This window comes from Ovis aries, chromosome Y (assembly GCF_016772045.2).
Source record: "Ovis aries strain OAR_USU_Benz2616 breed Rambouillet chromosome Y, ARS-UI_Ramb_v3.0, whole genome shotgun sequence".
NCBI lineage: Eukaryota > Metazoa > Chordata > Mammalia > Artiodactyla > Bovidae > Ovis > Ovis aries.
In genome coordinates, this window is record NC_082741.1 from 8,970,107 (window position 1) to 8,988,852 (window position 18,746).

The 18,746-nt window shown below is 49.9% G+C and overlaps 1 pseudogene; it reads left to right on the forward strand.

Moving 5' to 3' along the window:
- The window catches only part of LOC132658883 (testis-specific Y-encoded protein 3-like), a 109,728-nt pseudogene extending 91,434 nt beyond the window's left edge, over positions 1 to 18,294 (forward strand).
- The last annotated feature ends 452 nt before the right edge of the window (positions 18,295 to 18,746 follow it).

Consider the following 18,746-nt stretch of genomic DNA (forward strand, 5'->3'; position numbering starts at 1 on the left):
CTACAGGTCGCTTCCATGGTCTCCATCTTTGTATTAGTACCCCTTTTCCTATCCCCCGCTTTTCATTTACAAATAATTGGAAAGGCTTAGATGGATCAGGGAGGGCAAGGGCAGGAGCCTTTAGCAAGGCTCGCCTGAGCTCTTGGAAGGCCTCTTTCATTGGCTCAGTCCATTTTTAGTCCTTGGGGTTTTTTTTTTTTTTTGGTCCCCTTATATAGGGGCCTGGCCTTTTTCACAAACCCCAAGATCCATAACCAGCAATATCCCACAGTTTCCAGAAATTTTTTCACTTGTCTAGGGTTAGCCAGCTCAGGGATCTGGAGGATGGTTTTTTTTATAGCCTGTGTTAGCTACCTCTGGCCCTGTTTTATCTTATAACCGAGGTATGTAACCTCTTGCTTGGCAATCTGGGCCTTTTTGGCACTGGCCCTGTAACCTAAAGTCCCCAAGGTTTGGAGAAGGTCACCTGTTGCCTCTTGGCACTCTTTTTCTGTAGCTGCTGCCAGCATAAGGTCATCAACATATTGTAATAAAACAACGATAGGGTGTTCAACCCAATACTCACGGAGGTCTTCATCCAGGGCCTCGTTAAATAACGTGGGTGAGTTTTTGAAACCCTGTGGTAAGCGAGTCCCTGTCAGCTGCACAGGGGTCTGACCACCGTCTTCCTGCCATTTGAAGGCAAAGATCTTTTGGCTTGTGGGGGCAAGAGGCAAACTGAAAAAGGCATCTTTTAAATGTAAAACAGTGTACCAAATGTAGTTTGGAGGCAAGTTGCTTAGCAATGTATAAGGGTTAGGAACCATAGGATGAATATCATTTACCCGTTTGTTGACTTCTCATAGATCTTGAACTGGTCTAAAATCAGTTCCCCCAGGCTTTTTCACAGGCAACAGGGGAGTGTTCTATGGGGACCAGCACCTTCTCAAGACCCTAGCATCTATGAGGCATTGTATGTGAGGAGTATTTTTTTTTGCCGAGCCTCTTGACTCATGGGGTATTGTTGCACTCTCACTGGTGAGGCACTGGCTTTTAGTTTCACAATAATAGGGGGCCTCTGTTTGGCCAGTCCCATTCCTGCTGTTTTAGCCCAGGCCTGAGGGTATCTCTGAACCCATGGCTGTACTTCTGGACCTATTGTCGCTGGGGCCTTTGTCAAGTACAGTCTGTATTTATCTTTTAATGCCAGAGACAAGACCTGAAGAGGATGCCCGGTTTCATCTAAAACTGACACTTGCCGTGGTCGAAATGAACTTGGGCATTTACTTTAGACAGCAAATCTCTTCCCAGCAAGGGCGCTGGACACTCATATGTCACCAGAAAGGAATGGGTCACTTGGTGGGCCCCCAAGTTTACATGCCGTTTTGTAGTCCATCCATATCACTTAGTCCCAGTTGCTCCCTGCACCCAGCTACTTTTCTTAGACATGGGTCCATCTTTCTGGTTTAAGACTGAGTATTGAGCTCCCGTATCCACCATGAAGCCAACCGGTTTTTCCTCCACATTTATAGTTACCCAGGGCTTGGGGAGGGGCTTCGAGCCCTGACCCCCCTAGTCGCTATCCTCACCCACATAGAGGATATGACTGTCTGGAGAGGGAGTCACGTTCTTGGGGTTCTTGGGCCCCTCTTTTAGATTTTGAGGAGGGGGGCATTTATCTTTCCAATGTCCAAACTCTTTACAAAACGCACATTGGTTTTTTTCAAGCTTACGCCTTGTCGTTTTTGTTTTTTTCTTTTTTCAGTTTTTGAGTCCAATTTTTTTTTTCCTGGAACCTGTTTTTGTTTTTAACCCCAGCAAAAAATATCTGGGCCAGCTCTTTTTGATTTTTATGGTTTTTTTTAAGCTCTAATTTTTTTTTTTAATGCGGTCCTCTTTCTCTTCTGGGGTCTCTCTATGATTAAAAACTCTCTCGGCTGCCCTCACTAGATCTTGCAAGGATTGTTTACTTAACCTCTCTATCTTTTGTAACTTTTTTTTAATATCGGGGGCTGCTTGATATATAAATGCTAACATAACTGCCGCTCGTGACTCATCTGCCTGTGGGTCCATAGGAGTATACTGTCTAAAACCTTCCATTATCCTTTTCAGGAAGGCTGCTGGGCTCTCATTTGGCTCTTGTCTCACTGAATTTGTTTTGGCCAATTTAGTTGGCTTTTTGGCGGCGACTCTAAGGCCAGCCATGAGAGTCTGACGGTACACTCGGAGACGCTCCTTACCTTTAGCACTTTCAAAGTCCCAGTTGGGTCGCACCAAGGGGACCCCCTCCTCAATGAGGTTAGGCTGTATTGGGGGCCTGCCTTCCACCCCTGGCACAATTTTTCTGGGCTTTTGACAGGATCTATTTGGGCTCCTCTGTAGTAAAAAGTACCTGTAACAGTTGCTGACAATCATCTCAAGTGGGATTGTGAGTAAACAGGATAGACCCTAAAAGATCAATAAGACCCTGCGGTTTTTCAGGGAAGGAGGGAGTCTGGGTTTTCCAATTGTACAAATCACTAGTGGAGAAGGGCCAATACTGATATGTCCGTTTTCTACCCTCTCTGGCTGGCCCCGCCCAGACCGGAAACGCATGAACGGTGGAGGAGGGAACCTCCGGGTCTTCTTCTGCTACGCCGGCCATTTTTTTTTTTTTTTGCCTTTTTTTGAGTTCCCTAGGCAGGGCCCCTTTTCCTGGGAGGAGCTGAAGGCTTGGTTTTCTTTCTGGCTTTTCCCGATGAAACCTGTGGAACCTGTGGAAGCAAGGGTGGGGAAGAGGGAAGGGAAGTGAGGGGCTGAAAAACAAAAGGTTTTAGCCAGGCCAGGGGGGTTTCCACCAGGTCCTGTCAGACCAAAATGTATGGAGTTTGGTCTGGCTGGGTGTCCCGAAGTATAGGGGGCGAGCACCTTTTCTCTGACCACTCGAATAGTAGGCAGGCTGAAGGTGCCTTCTTGTGGCCAGCTGACATCAAAAGCAGGCCACTCAGCAGAACAAAAAGTTACTAACTTGCTTTTTTTTTTTTTTTACCAGCAATGATATATTTTGTACTCTAGACTTGAAATCAGAGAAGTGGTTAATCATAAGAGATAAAGGAGTAGAAGTTGTTTGTCCCTTGATCACAGAAAAGTACACTGGGAGCCAACAGAGCACACAAAGAGCACCACAGACACCACGAATAGACAAACAGATAACAAACACAAGGTGGCCACCAACAATGTACTCAATCTTACCTGCAGGATGTTCACAGAGCCAGCTGCCTCCCCAGCATGAAACTGGGCCCCGGCCTTATGCTGGGCTTAATCCAGTAACCAGAGCCAGCCGCCTCCCCAGCACGAAACCGGGCCCCAGCCTTACACTGGGCTTACCTCTGCACTTTACACCCAGATGCCTCCCCAGCACGAAACTGGGCCCCGGACTTAATCTGGGCTTCTGCAACATTAGCACCGGTGCTCAGAGCTCTTATCTCCTAACGAAGTTACTCCCTTTTACCAGGAGAGTTGTCCTCCCCGGCGGGACGAAGATCCCGGACGAGCCCCCAGATGTTATGCTCTGAGCCTGTATCTCCGAACCGACCGAGAGAGCAAGTCCACCACAGTAATGCAAAAACAAGAAGGGAGTTTACCTCTAGCGTGCTAGGGCCCAAGTCTCATCCCACACAAGGGAATCCGACAAGAGCCCGGAACAAAGGAGTATGGTGGCTTATATACAGGCAGTCCTTTGTCTCAGTTACAGGAATAGCTGGCGTTACATGACTGGCCAGGCAGGATGAGCGCATATCCTGTCTCTTTTTGGTGAACATGACTCAGGTCCTAGAGACTGTCGTTTGGTCCCTAACATGTACCACCATTGTTCATTCCCCCAGGAAACACTAGCGATCCCACATCCCACTCATTGCACTCAAGAAGGCTGGGTCATGCTTTTGAACAAGAACCCAACAAACACTCCTGAGCCCTAAGCGACTAGGTCCCTGCAGTGAACCACGCTGAATCTTGCACTGGATAAAGACTCTGGAAAGCACTCCCCAGCGCACATCTGTTGTTTAAACTTCCAAAAAATTCTCCTGGGCCCACTTCTAGGTCTGTGCACTGAATCAGGCTGGGTCCTGCCCTTGTGCATGACACCTACAACACTCCTTAGCACACATCTGTGTCCCTGAACAGAATCAAGCTGGATCCTCCGCTTGTTCACCCCCTGAAAATGTCTCCTGATTTAGGTCCCTTCCCTGACCCAGGCTGGTCCTGTGCTTGTTCAGACCTGAGAGACATGTGAGAGGCCACATATGATCCCTGCACTGAACCAAGCTGGGCCCTGTACTGGACAAATATTCCGGAGCCCACATTTTGGTCCCTCTTCAGATCCAGACTGGGTTCTGGCCTCTTTCAAGCCCCAGACAATCACTCCTGGGCCCACATCATGGTCCTTGAACTGAATTCTGCTGGGTGCTGAACTGGTTCCATGCCCTGACCAACAACTTGAAACCACATCTCACTCCCAGAACTCACACAGGTTGGACCCTGCCTTTCATCATGCCTGACAAACATTCCTGAGCCCACTACGTCCTCTCTGCACTGACCTGGGATGGGTCCTGCCCTTGTTCAAGCTGCCAGACAACACTGCTAAGCCTCTGTCCAACTCTCTGGCTAGTCGTGGCCATATTCAAATCGACCAACAATCCTGAGCCCACAACTTGCTCCCTGACTCTGATATTGGGTGGAACCTGCCCTTAGTCAGTCCCCATAGGAAACACTCCCAATCTGGCATTGCACTCACAGCCTTGAAGAAGGCTCGAAGTGCCTTTGTGCAAGACCCCAACAAACGCTCCCGAGCCCACATTTCGATACCTACGCGGACCATGCTCGGTCCTGCCCTTGTTCATAAACACGAAATACCCCTGAGCCTGCATCTCGGTCCTTGTATTGACCAGGCTAAGGTCAGCACATCTTGAAGCCTCAAGAGATACTCCTGACTTGACTTCTAAGCCCTGCACTGACCCAGGCTGGGTCCAGGCCTTGTGCAAGACACTTGCAAACATTCCTGAGCCTCCCTCCCCATAGGTGCACTGAACCAGGTTGGGTCCTGCTCTTCTTCCACCCTGAAATATTCTCCTGAGGCTATTTTCAGTGCTTACCCAGACCAGGCTGGGTCCTGCCCTTCTTCAAGGCCATGACAAATACTCCTGACCCACGTCTTGGTCTCTGCACTGAACCAGGCTATCTTCTTCCCAAGTGCAAGTACTGACAGACAACCCTGTGCCCAAATGTCGGGTCCTGCATGGAATGAGGCTAAGTGCTTCCCATGTTCATGACCGCCAATATCAGGCCTGAGCCAACATCTTGAGTCTGCAACTGAAGCATTTTGGGAGTTGCCCCTGTTGCATCCCTGCAAATGCCCCTAAGCCCACATCCTAGGCTCTGCACTGACCCTCAGGACCCTGCCTTTGTTCAAGCCCCCAACAAACACTCCTGAGCTCACATCTCAGTTCCAGCTCTGAACCATGCTGGGTCCTGTCTTTCTTTACGCCCCAGAGATACACCTCTGTGCCCGCATCTAAGTCCCTGCCATGAACCAGGCTGGGTCCTGCACTTATTCAAGACCCCTACAACCATAGCTGAGCCTGCATCTTACCCTCACGCTAGACTCACCTGGACTCTTTTGAGGCAATGGCAAGCAATCCTGAGCAGACATGTAGCTTGATGCCTCGGAACTACGGTGTGTACCGCCACTGTTCAGTCCATCAGGAAACACAGGCCATCCCACATTCCACTCGCTACACTCAAGATGGCTGGGTCAGGCCTTGGGGCAAGACCCCGACAAACACTCCTGATCCCTAGGACACTAGGTCCCTGCATTGAACCAGGCTGATTCTAGCACTGATAAAGCCTCTGGCAAACATTCCCCAGTGCACATTGTTGTTCAAGCTTCCAAAAAATGCTCCTGGGCCCACCTCTAGGTCCGTGTACTGAATCACGCTGTGTCCTGCCCTTATTCATGACACCTACAACATTCCTTAGCGCACATCTGTGTCCCTGAACGGAACCAAACTGGATCCTGCGCTTGTTGAAGCCCCTAAAAATGACACCTGAACCCAAATCTAGGTCCTTTCGCTGACCAATGCTTATACTGCGCTTGTTCAGACATGAGAGACAAGCGTGAGGCCACATTTGTCCCTGCACTGAACCAAGCTGGGCTCTGTATTGCACATGTCCTTGACAAATATTCCAGAGCCCACATTTTGCTTCCTCTACCGATCCACACTGGGTTTTGGCCTTCTAGAGCCCCAGACAATCGCTCCTAGGCCCACATCGCTTTCCCTGATGAACTGAACTCTGCTGGGTCCTGCACTGGTTCCATGCCACGACCAATACTCTTTAGCCCATATCTCACTCCCAGGATTCATGCATGCTGGATCTTGCTTTTAGTTCAGCACTTACCAACCCTCCTGAGCCCACACGTCATCTCTGCACTGACCTAGGATGTGTCCTGCCCTTGTTCTTGGTGCCGGCTAACACTGATGAGACTCTCTTACTCTCAGGCTAGGCCTGGCAACATTCAAGCAATGGACCTACAATCCTGAGCCCAAATCGTACTCCCTGACTCTCAACTAGCGTGTGTCCTTCTGTCCTGCCCTTGGTCAGTTCCCCAAGGAAACACTCCTAACCCGGCATCGCACTCGCCGCACTGAACAAGGATTGACGTGCCTTTGTGCAAGATCCCAACAAACACCCCTGAGCCCACATTTCGATACCTACGCTTACATGCTCGGTCCTGCCCTTGTTCAAGACCACAAGAATTACCTCTGAGCCCATATATAGTTCCACGCACTACACGGCTGTTCCCTGTAGTGAACGAGTCTAAGGTCTGCCCATATTGAAACCTCAACGGATACTTCTGAATCAACATCTAAGAACTGGCACTGACCCAGGCTGGGCCCAACCTTGTGCAAGACCCTTGCAAACACTCCTGAGCCTCCCTCCCTGTATCCACACCAAATCATGCTTGGTCCTGCCCTTCTTCATGGCTGCAACAAATACTTCTCAACACACGTCTCGGTCAATGCACTGAACAGGGCTAGGTTCTTCCGACGTGCAAGCAATGACAGACAACCCTGAGCCCAAATGTCGAGTCCTGCACGGAATGAGGCAATGCGCTGCACATGTTCATGACCCCTAATAACAGGCCTTAGCCAACATCTTGAGCAAGGCACTGAAGCATTTTGGGAGTTGCCCCTGTTGCACCCCAGCGAATGCTCCTGAGCCCACAGCTTGGGCCCTGCTGATCCCGCCGGGGCTGTGCCTTTTTTCAAGCACCTGACAAATACTCCTGAGCTGACAACTCGGGTCCGGGACTGAACCATGCTGGGTCCTGCCTTTGTTTACACTCCTGAAAACACTTCTGGCCTGCAACTCCATCCCTGCCATGAACCAGGCTGTGTCCTGTAGGTATTCAAGGCCGCGACCAACAATCCTGAGTCTGTATCTGACTCTCATACTTGTATCCGGCCTTATTCGAGCCACCGGTAAGCAATCCTGAACTGACAACTAGCTCCATGCCTCGGAGCTATGGTGAGTACCACCATTGTTCAGTCCCCCAGGAAACACAGGCCATCCCACATCCCACTCGATGCACTCAAGAAGGCTAGGTTATGCCTTTGACAAGACCCCAACAAACAATCCTGAGCCCTAGGACACAAGGTCCCTGCAGTGAACCAGGTTGAGTCTTGTACTGGATAGAGCAACTGGCAAACACTCCCCAGCACACATCTGTTGTACAAGCTTCCAAAAAATATTCCTGGAACACTTCTAGTTCCGCACACTGAATCAGGCTGGGTCCTGCCCTTGTGCATGACACCTACAACAGTCCTTACTGCACATTTGTGTCCCTGAACCAAGCTGGATCCTGCGCTTGTTCAAGCCCCTAAAAACGACTCCTGAGCCCACATCTAGGACCCTTCACTGACCCAGGCTGGTCCTGAGCTTGTTCACACCATAGAGACACACATGAGGCCACATATGGTCCCTGCACGGACCAATCTGGGCCCTGTACTTGACCAAGCCCTCAACAAATATTCTGAAGCCCACATTTCAGTCCCTCTATGGATCCAGACTGGGTCCTGGCCTTCTCAAGCCCCAGACAATTGCTCCTGGGCCCACTTTGCAGTCCCTGAACTGAATTCTGCTGGGTCCTGAACTGGTTCCATGCCCTGACCAACAACTTGAGCCCATATCTCACTCCAAGAACTCACACAGGTTGAACCCTGCCTTTAGTCAGATCCCAACAAACATTCCTGAGCCCATAACATCATCTCTGCATTGACCTAGGATGGGTCCTGCACTTGTTCAAAGTGCCAGCCAACACTGCTGAGGCTTTCTCTGACTCTCCGGCTAGTCCTGGCCATATTCAAGCCACTGACCTACAATCCTGAGCCCACAACTTACTCCCTGACTCTGAACTAGGGTGTGTCCTTGTGTCCTGCCCTTGGTCAGTCCCCCCAGGAAACACTCCCGATCCGGCATCACACTCGCTGCTTTGAACAAGGATCAACGTGCCTTTGTACAGGACTTCAGCAAACATGCCCGAGCCCATATTTAGAGCCCTACGTGGACAATGCTGGGTCCCGTCCTTATTCTAGACCACGGGAAAAACCTCTGAGCCCGCATCTCGGTCCTTGTACTGAACCAGGCTAAGGTTTGCCCATCTGTATGCCTAAACGGATACTCCTGAATTGATATCTAAGGACATACACTGAACCAGGCTGAGTCCAGGCCTTGTGCAAGACCCTTGCAAACACTCCCGAGCCTCCCTCCTGGTCCCTAAACCGAGCTTCACTAGGTCCTGCATTTCTTCAAGGCCACGACAAATACTTCTCAACACATGTCTCAGTCACTGCACTGAACCCAGCTAGCTCCTTCCAAAGTGAAAGCATGGACAGATAACCCTGAGCCCAAATGTTGGGCCCTGCATGGAACGAGGCAAAGCACTGCCCATGTTCATGATGCCTAATAACAGGCCTGAGTCAACTTCTTGAGCCTGGCACTGATGCATTTTCGGAGCTGCCCCTGTTGCACCCCCGCAAATGCCCCTAGCCTACATCATGGGATCTGCACTGTACCCGGCGGGGCCCTGCCTTTGTTCAAGCCCCTGACAAACACTCCTCAGCTCTCAACTCATGTCTGACACTGAACCATGCTGGGTCCTGCCTTTGTTTATAGCTCCAAGAAACACTCCTGTGCCTGCAACTCCACTCCTGCATGAACCAGGCTGGGTCCTGCAAGTATTCAAGGCCACGACCAACATACCTGAGCCTGTATCTGACTCTCATGCTAATTCCCGGTCTTATTCGAGCCACCGGCAAGCAATCCTGAGCCTACTAGTAGCTCCATGCCTTGGAACTATGGAGTGTACCACCTTGTTCATTCCACCAGGAAACACTAGCGATCCCATATCCCACTCACTGCACTCAAGAAGGTTGGGTCATGCTTTTGAATAAGAACCTGACAAACACTCCTCAGCCCTAGGAGACTAGGTCCCTGTAGTGAACAGGCTGAATCTTGCATTGGATAAGCCTCCAAAAAACACTTCCCAGCACATATCTGTTCAAGCTTCTGATCAATACTCCTGGGCCCACCTCTAGGTCCGTGCACTGCATCAGGCTGGGTCCTGCCCTTGTGCATGACACCTGCAACATTCCTTAGCGCACATCTGTGTCCCTGAACAGAACCAAGCTGGGTCCTCTGCTTGTTCAAGGACCTAAAAATGACTTCTGAGCCCATATCAAGGTCCCTTCACTGACCCAGTCTGGCCCTGCGCTTGTTCAGACCCGAGAGACACGCATGAGGCCACATGTGGTCCCTGCACTGAACCAAGCTGGGACCTTTACTTGCACAAGCCCTTGATAAATATTCCAGAGACCACATTTCGGTCCCTCTACTGATCCACACTGGGTCCTGGCCTTCTTCAAATCCAAACAATCGCTCCTGGGCCTACATCGTGGTCCCTGAACTGAATTCTGCTGGGTCCTGAACTGGTTCCATGTCCTGACCAACACTTTTGAGCCCATATCTCACTCCCAGAACTCACGCAGGTCGGACCCTGCCCTTAGTCAAGCCCCAACAAACATTTCTGACCCCACTACCTCATCTCTGCACTCAACTAGGATGGGTTCTGCCCTTGTTCAAGGTAAGGTGCCAGCCAACATTGCTGAGCCTCTCTCTGACTCTCAGGCTAGTCCTGGCCATTTACACCACCGACCTACAATCCTGAGCCCACAACTCGCTCCCTGACTCTGAACTAGGGTGTGTCCTGCCATTGGTCAATTCCCATAGGAAACACTCCCAATCTGGCATTGCACTTGCTACACTGAGCAAGGCTCGACTTGCCTTTGTGCAAGATCCCAACAAATGCTCCCATGCCCACATTTCGATACCTGCATGGACCATGCTTGGTCCTGCCCTTGTTCTAGACCATGAAATACCCCTGAGCCTGCATCTTGGTCCCCGTACTGAACCAGGCTAAGGTCTGCCCAAATGAAGCCTTAACGGATACTCCTAAATCGACATGTAAGTACCTGCACTGACCCAGGCTCGGTCCAGGCCTTCTGTGAGACCCTGCAAACACTCATGAGCCTCCCTCAAGGTCGCTGCACTGATCCAGTCTGGGTCCTGCCCTTTTTCTACACCGTCAAATAGTCCTGAGGCTCATTTCAGTGCTTACCCAGACCAGACTGGGTCCTGCCATCCATCATGTCAAATACTTCTGCACCCACATCTCGGTCTCTGCACTGAACCAGGCTAGCTTCTTCCCATATGCAAGAACTGACAGACAACCCTGAGACCAAATGTCAGGTCTTGCATGGAACGAGGCTAAGCATTGCCTATATTCATGACCCTAATAAAGACCTGAGCAAACATCTTGAGCCTGGCACTGAAGCATTTTGGGTAATGCCCCAGTTGCACCACAGCAAATGCTCCTGAGCCCACATCCTGGGCTCTGAACTGAACCTGGCAGGGCCCTGCCTTTGTTCAAGTCCCAGACAAACACTCCTGAGCTTTCAACTCAGTTCAGGCTCTGAACCATGCTGGGTCCTGCCTTTGTTTACACATCCGAGAAACACTCCTGACTCTGCATCAATGTCCCTGCCATGAACCAGGCTGGGTCCTGAACTTATTCAAGGTCCTGACCAACATAGAGCCTGTGTCTGACTCTCATGTGAGTTCCCGGCCTTATTCGAGCCACCGGCAAGCAATCCTGAGCCAACAAGTACCTCGATGCCTCTAATCACTGGTGATCCCACATCCCACTCATTGCGCTCAAGAAGGCTGGGTCATGCCTTTGAGCACGACTCCAAGAAACACTCCTGAGCCCTAGGACACTAGTTCCTGCAGTGAACCGGCCTGAGTCTTGCACTGAATAAAGCCTCTGGAAAACACTCCCCAGCACACATCTGTTGTCCAAAGTTCCGATAAACACTCCTGGGCCCAATTCTAGGTCTGTGCACTGAATCAGGCTGTGTCCTGCCCTTGTGCATGACACCTACACCACTCCTTAATGCACATCTGTTGCCTTGAATGGAACCAAGCTGGATTCTGCCCTTGTTCTGTCCCCTGAAAAAGACTCCTGAGCCCACATCTAGGTTGTTCTGACCCGAGAGACACGCGTGAGGCCACATATGTTCCCTGCACTGAACCAAGCTGGGCCCTGTACTTGCACAAGCCCTTGACTAATATTCTGGAGCCCACATTTCGGTCCCTCTACTGATCCAGACTGGGTCCTGGCCTCCTTCAAGCCCCAGACAATTGCTCCTGGGCCCACAACGCATTCTCTGAACTGAATTCTGCTGGGTGCTGAACTGGTTCCATGCCCTTACCAACACTCCTCAGGCCATATATCACTCTCAGAACTCACCCAGGTTGGACCCTGCCTTTAGTCAAGCCCCAGCATATATTCCTGAGCCCACACGTCATCTCTGTACTGACCTAGGATGGGTCCTGCCCTTGTTCAAGGTGCCGACCAACACTGCTGAGCCTCTCTCTGACTCTCAGTCTAGTCCTGGCCATATTCAAGCCAATGACCTACAATCCTGAGCCCACAACTCTCTCCCTGACTCTGAACTAGTGTGTGTCCTGCCCTTGGTCAGTCCCCACAGGAAATACTCCCAATCCGGCATTGCACTCGCTCTACTGATCGAGGCTCGATATGCCTTTGTGCAAGATGCCAACAAATGCTCCTGGGCCCCCATTTTGATACCTACGTGGACCATGCTCGGTCCTACCTTTGTTCAAGACCACTAAATACCCGTGAGCCCACCTCTCAGTCCCTGTACTTAAGCAGGCTATGTTCTGCCCATCTTGAAGCCTCAACGGATGCTCCTGAATTGACATCTTAGGACCTGAAGTGACCCAGGTTGGGTCCAGGCCTTGTGCAAGACCCTTGCAAACACTCCTGACCTCCCTCCAGGTGGCTGCACCGAACCAGGCTGGGTCCTGCCCTCTTTCCACCCGGTGAAATACGCCTTCGGTGAGCCTCCCTGTAAGCCTCCTTCAGTGCTTATGCTGACCAGGCTGGGTCCTGCCCTTTTTCAAGGCCACAGCAAATACTTCTGAACCCATGTCTCGGTGTTGCATTGAACCAGGCTAGATTTTTCCACTGTGCAAGCACCGACCGACAACTCTGAGCCAAAAGTCGGGTCTTGCACAGAACGAGGCTAAGTGCTACCCATGTTCATGACCCTAATACAGGCCTGAGCCAACATTGTGAGCTTGGCACTGAAGAATTTTGGGAGCTGCCCCTGTTGCAAAACAGCAAATGCTCCTGAGCCCACATCATGGGCCCTGAACTGAACCTGGCCAGGCCCTGCCTTTGTTCAAGCCCCCGACGAACGCTACTGAGCTCACATCTCGGTTTTGGCAATGAACCATGCTGGGTCCTGCTTTTGTTTATGCCCCCGAGAAACACTTCTGCATGCGCATCTCTGTCCCTGCCATGAACCAGGCTGGGTCCTGCACTTATTCAAGGCCCAGACCAGCATACCTGAGCCTGTATCTGACTCTCATGCTAGTTCCCGTCCTTATTCGACCTACTGGCAAGAAATCCTGAGCTCACAAGTAGCTCGATGCCTCGGAACTACGGTGTGAACCACTATTGTTCAGTCCCCCAGGAAACACTGCAGATCCCACATCCCACTCGCTGCACTTAAGAAGGCTGGGTCATACCTTTGAGCAAGACCTCGACAAACACTCCTGAGCCCACCACTAGGTCCCTGCAGTGAACCAGGCTGAATCTTGCACTTGATCATGCCTCCTGCAAAGACTCTCCAACACACATCTGTTGTTGAAGCTTTCTAAAATACTCCTGAGACCACCACTACGTCCCTTCCCTGAGTCAGGCTGGTTCCTTCCCTTGTGCAAGACAACTACAATACTCCTTACCGCACATCTGTGTCCCTGAACAGAACCAAGCTGGATCCAGCACTTGTCCAAGCCCCTGAAAACTACTCCTGAGCCCTCATCTGGGTCCCTTCACTGACCCAGGCTGGTCCTGCGCTTGTTCAGAGCCTGAGAGACACTCATGATCGCACATACAGTCCCTGCTCTGAACCAGGGTGCATCCTGTACTTGCACAAGCCCTCTAAAAATATTCTGGAGCCCACATTTCTGTCCCTCCACTGATCCAGACTCGGTTCTGACCTTATTGTAGTCCCAGACAATCTTTCCTGAGCCCACATTGCTGTTCCTGAGCTGAATTATGCTGGGTCCTGCATTGGTTCCATGCCACAACCAACAGTCTTGAACCCAAATCTCACTCCCAGATCTGAAGTAGGCTGGACCCTGCCTTTATTCAAGCCTTGACAAATAATCCTGAGCCCACAACATCCTCTCTGCACTGACCTAGGATGGGTCCTGCACTTGTTCAAAGTGGCAGCTAACACTACTGAGCCTCTCTCTGACTCTCAGGCTAGTCCTGGCCATATTAAAGCCACCGAGATACAATCCTGAGCCTGCAACCCGCTCCCTGCCTCTGAACTTTGGTGTGTCCTGCCCTTGGTGAATCTCCCATGAAGCACTCCCGATCCCACATCTCACTAGCTGCACTGAATAAAGCTCGACATGCCTTGTGCAGGACCCCAACAAACACTCCTGAGGCCACATTTAGATCCCTACACTGACCATGCTCAGTCCTGCCCTTGTTTAAGCCATGAAAATTTCTCCTAAGCCCACATCTCAGTCCCTGTACTGAACCAGGCTATATTCTGGCTATCTTGAAGCGTCAGCGAATACTCCTGAATCGACATCTAAGTACCTGCACTGAACCTGACTTTGCCCAGAGCTTGTGAAAAACACTTGAAAAACGTACTGAGCCTTCCTCTCAGTCCCTGCACCAACCAGGCTGGGTCCTGCATTTGTTCAACCCCGAGAAATACTCCTGAACCTCATTTCGGTGCTTACACTGACCAGGCTGGATTCTGCTCTTGTTTGAAACCTGACAAATACTCTTGAACCCACTTCTTGGTCCCTGCACTGAACCAGGCTAACTCCTTCCCATGTTCAAGCACTGACAGACAACCCTGAGCCCAAATGTCTGTTCCAGCACTGAACAAAGCTAAGTGCTGCCCAGGTTCATGACTCCTAACAACAGGCCTGAGCCAAAATCTAGAGCCTGGCACTGAAGCATTTTGGGACCTGCCCCTGTTGCACCCCCAGCAAATGCTCTTGAGCCCACATGTCGATCGCTCTACTGATCCAGACTGGGTCCTGACCTTGTTCAAGCCCCAGACAGTCATTCCCCACGTCATGGTCCCTGAACTGAATTCTGCTGGGTCCTGCACCAGTTCCATGCCCTGACCAACACTTTTGAGCCCATATCTCATTCCCAGAACTCAGGCAGGCTGGACCCTGCCTTTAGTCAAGCCCTGACAAACACTCCTGAGCCCACAACATCATCTCTGCACTGACCTAGGATGGGTTCTGCATGTATTCAAGGTGCTGGCCAACACTGCTGAGACTCTCTCTGACTCTCAGGCTAGTCCTGGCCATATTCAAGCCAGCGACCTATAATCCTGAGCCCGCAACTCGCTGCCTGCCTCTGAGATAGGGTGTTTCCTGCCCTTGGTCCATCCCCCAGGAAACATTCTGTATCCCGCGTCTCACTCACTGCACTGAACAAGCATCGACATGCCTTTGTGCAAGACCCCAGCAAACATTCCCGAGCCCACATTTCGATCCCTACACGGACCATGCTTGGTCATGCCCTTGTTCAAGACAACGACAAATACCCCTGAGTCTGCATCTTGGTCCCGGTACTGAACTACGCTAAGTTCTGCCTATCTTGAAGCCTCAACAAATACTCTTGAATTGACATCTAAGTACCGACACTGAATCAGGTTTGGGGCAGACTTTGTGCAAGACCCTTGCAAACACTCCTGAGCCTCACTCTCAGACCCTGCACTGAACCAGGCTGGATCCCGCACTTGTTCAACCCCGGAAAATACTCCTGAGCCTTATTTCATTGCTTATACTGACCAGGCAGGGCCCAGAACCCCGAGTGACTGGCCTGCACTGCGGAGCTGATGGCCCTGCAGCTGGCGCTGGATCCCGTTAATAAGAAAGCCAAAGGGTGCACACTCACCTGAAACATAAGACCTGTGAGAGGCGGAAGATGCATCTAGAACATAGAAGTGCCATCATCCAGGGAATCCGTGTCTTCTGTGTCGAATTTGTATCCCTTGGTTTGGTGCTTGGGATTTTTTATTTTATTTTTTTTAACCTGGGCTACTGCAAAAGTGTTTATAGATCTGGCAGTTCTGGTATAAAATTTACATTTTTGGATGATTTATTGACTATGCCAAAGCCTTTGACTGTGTGGATCACAATAAACTGTGGAAAATTCTGAGAGAGATGGGAATACCAGACCACCTAACCTGCCTCTTGAGAAATCTGTATGCAGGTCAGGAAGCAACAGTTAGAACTGGACATGGAACAACAGACTGGTTCCAAATAGGAAAAGGAGTACGTCAAGGCTGTATATTGTCACCCTGCTTATTTAGCTTCTATGCAGAGTACATCATGAGAAACGCTGAACTGGAAGGAACAGAAGCTGGAATCAGGATTGCTGGGAGAAATATCAATAACCTCAGATATGAAGATGACACCACCCTTATGGCAGAAAGTGAAGAGGAACTAAAAAGCCTCTGGATGAAAGTGAAAGAGGAGAGTGAAAAAGTTGGCTTAAAGCTCAACATTCAGAAAAAGAAGATCATGGCAGCCGGTCCCATCACTTCATGAGAAATAGATTGGGAAACAGTGGAAATACTGTCACACTTTATTTTTGGGGCTCCAAAATCACTGCAGATGGTGATTGCGGCCAAGAAATTAAAAGACGCTTAGTCCTTAGAAGACAAGTTTTGACCAACCTAGATAACATATTCAAAAGAAGAGACATTACTTTGTTGACTAAGGTCAGTCTAGTCAAGGCTATGGTATTTCCTGTTGTCATGTATGGATGTGTGAGCCAGACTTGAAGAAGGCTGAGCACCAAAGAATTGATGCTTTTGAATTGCAGTTTTGGAGAAGACTCTTGAGAGTCCCTTGGACTGCAACGAGATCCAACCAATCTATTCTGAAGATCAGCCCTGGGATTTCTTTGGAAGGAATGATGCTAAAGCTGAAACTCCAGTACTTTGACCACCTCATGTAAAGTGTTGACTCATTAGAAAAGACCCTGATGCTGGGAGGGATTGGCAGCAGGAGGAGAAGGGTCGACAGAGGATGAGATGGCTGGATGGTATCACTGACTCGATGCACGTGAGTCTGAGTGAACTCCGGGAGTTGATGATGGATAGGGAGGCCTGGTGTGCTGCAATTCATGGGGTCTCAAAGCGTCAGACACGACTGAGTGAATGAACTGAACTGAACTGAACAGTTACCTTCCAGCATATCTGTTCCTGATATTAGGTGTGATATTCTTGCTGTTCTGGCTACCACAAATTGATACTTGGGCCTTTCTTGCAGAGGTTCCAGTCAGAATTGTCATTAGCACCAGCGAATCTTCAGAGAAAAGGCTTGTCTGGAATCCACATCTACTCTGAAAAGCTGAGTGAATTTAACAGTTAGGTTGGGATGTTTAAGTGGTCATATTGGTTCTAGCTAGGAGTGCTTGTTTTCCAGAAGAAAGCTAACTTTCATGATGCTGAGGTCCAACTTAGGGCCTTCCTGTTAGGAACAGAACCTCTTCTGGTAGTGCATGCATAGGCACAGCCTTGGGCCTTGTTCGGCGTTCATACAGTCTGTGTCAACATAAATGTGACAAGTTAACTAGTAGTAAGTTGAAGTCATAACAATGTCATTCTACACTTTAGGCTAGATTTGTTCTTCCAGGACTTTTACCTCTAGCATCTAGAGGCTCCTTCACCTAAAGCAGTTTATGAACTACCCACAAATGTTAGTTTTGATGAGCAACCAAGATGAAGACATGCTTCACTTCATGACCAACTTGAAGGTCAGGCAGGGACACATGATTGTGGAGCAGAGGTGACCAAGGAGGGGAGAGGACATGGTTTATCCCTGAAAACTGGAAAGGACAGCTCTTCTGTAAAGAGGTTTCACACCCACCCCACCACCACACTGCCCACACTTTGTCTGGCAGGTGGAGGAATGCAGGCATCCCACTCAACACTACAAGATCACATTGTCCTTTCAGAGGAATAGGTATTTCCAGAATTAAGTGATTTTTAAGGAGTTTCTGATTAACATCAGTGGCAAGAGGCAGCTCCCCGGATTTTGAGGGTGGGAACAGAAAAGTGTAGGTTGCATTGGAAAGTGATTTAGGTCTTTCTCCCATACTCCTTTTCTTGCAGGATACCAAGCATCTCATTCCACTCCCATTCAGTGGTACCCGGGGTTTGAATGTAAGGCATACAGCTGCAGGCACCATGACAGCAGCGTTAATTTCTTCAACTGCTTCTTTGACCACGACTTCGCAGGATCTGACTGGATTGCTGAGGTGGGGTACCACGTGGCCACTGGGCCAAAATTGGTGATTTATATTGGATTTCTTGGTGGTGCACGGGTGGGCTCATGGACTGGCCAGCCCTGTGCTGACCTTGTTCATTTCCCTGGCAGATCATCATAAAGGATCTGTGGTGCAATCCTTTGCAGTACTATGTAAAGAGGAAGACTCCAACACGAGATGTCCCAGGAGGACGAGAGTTGGGGCCCCCGGGACTGAGCACTGGTATAAGTGTTGTCCAGCAACTTCGGTCATTTATTTCACTTGTGGAGAAAGTGAGATTCCGTGGAATACAGAGTGACACCAGGGCATGAGGGAATCAGCAAGAAACAGCAAGGGTACAGAACTGTAGTGAAAAACAGGTCTAACTAGAGAACCTTGAGGTAGATGAAGTGGCCTGGCCAGGTCAAAGTCACTCCAATTTATATCTAAGTCACTTGTGAAGAAAGTGAGACTCCTTGGAATAGAGAGTGACACCAGGCCATGAGGGAATCAGTAAGAGCAAGTGTAGAAAACTGTACAGAAAAAACAGGTTCTAACTAGAGAAGGTTGAGGTAGCTGAAGTAGCCTGGACAGGCCAAAGTCACTCCAGTTTATATCTGAGTCAGCTGCACATCTCCGAACTGTCATTCCATGGCCAACAAGTCCACCTTCAGGCTCCTCTTAAATTGGGGCTCATCTACTATTCCTCATGAAGTGTCCTTTCCAAAAAAGACAGTGATTCTCCTTTGTGCAAGGCAATTTCCCCACTAACCCATAATTTGAT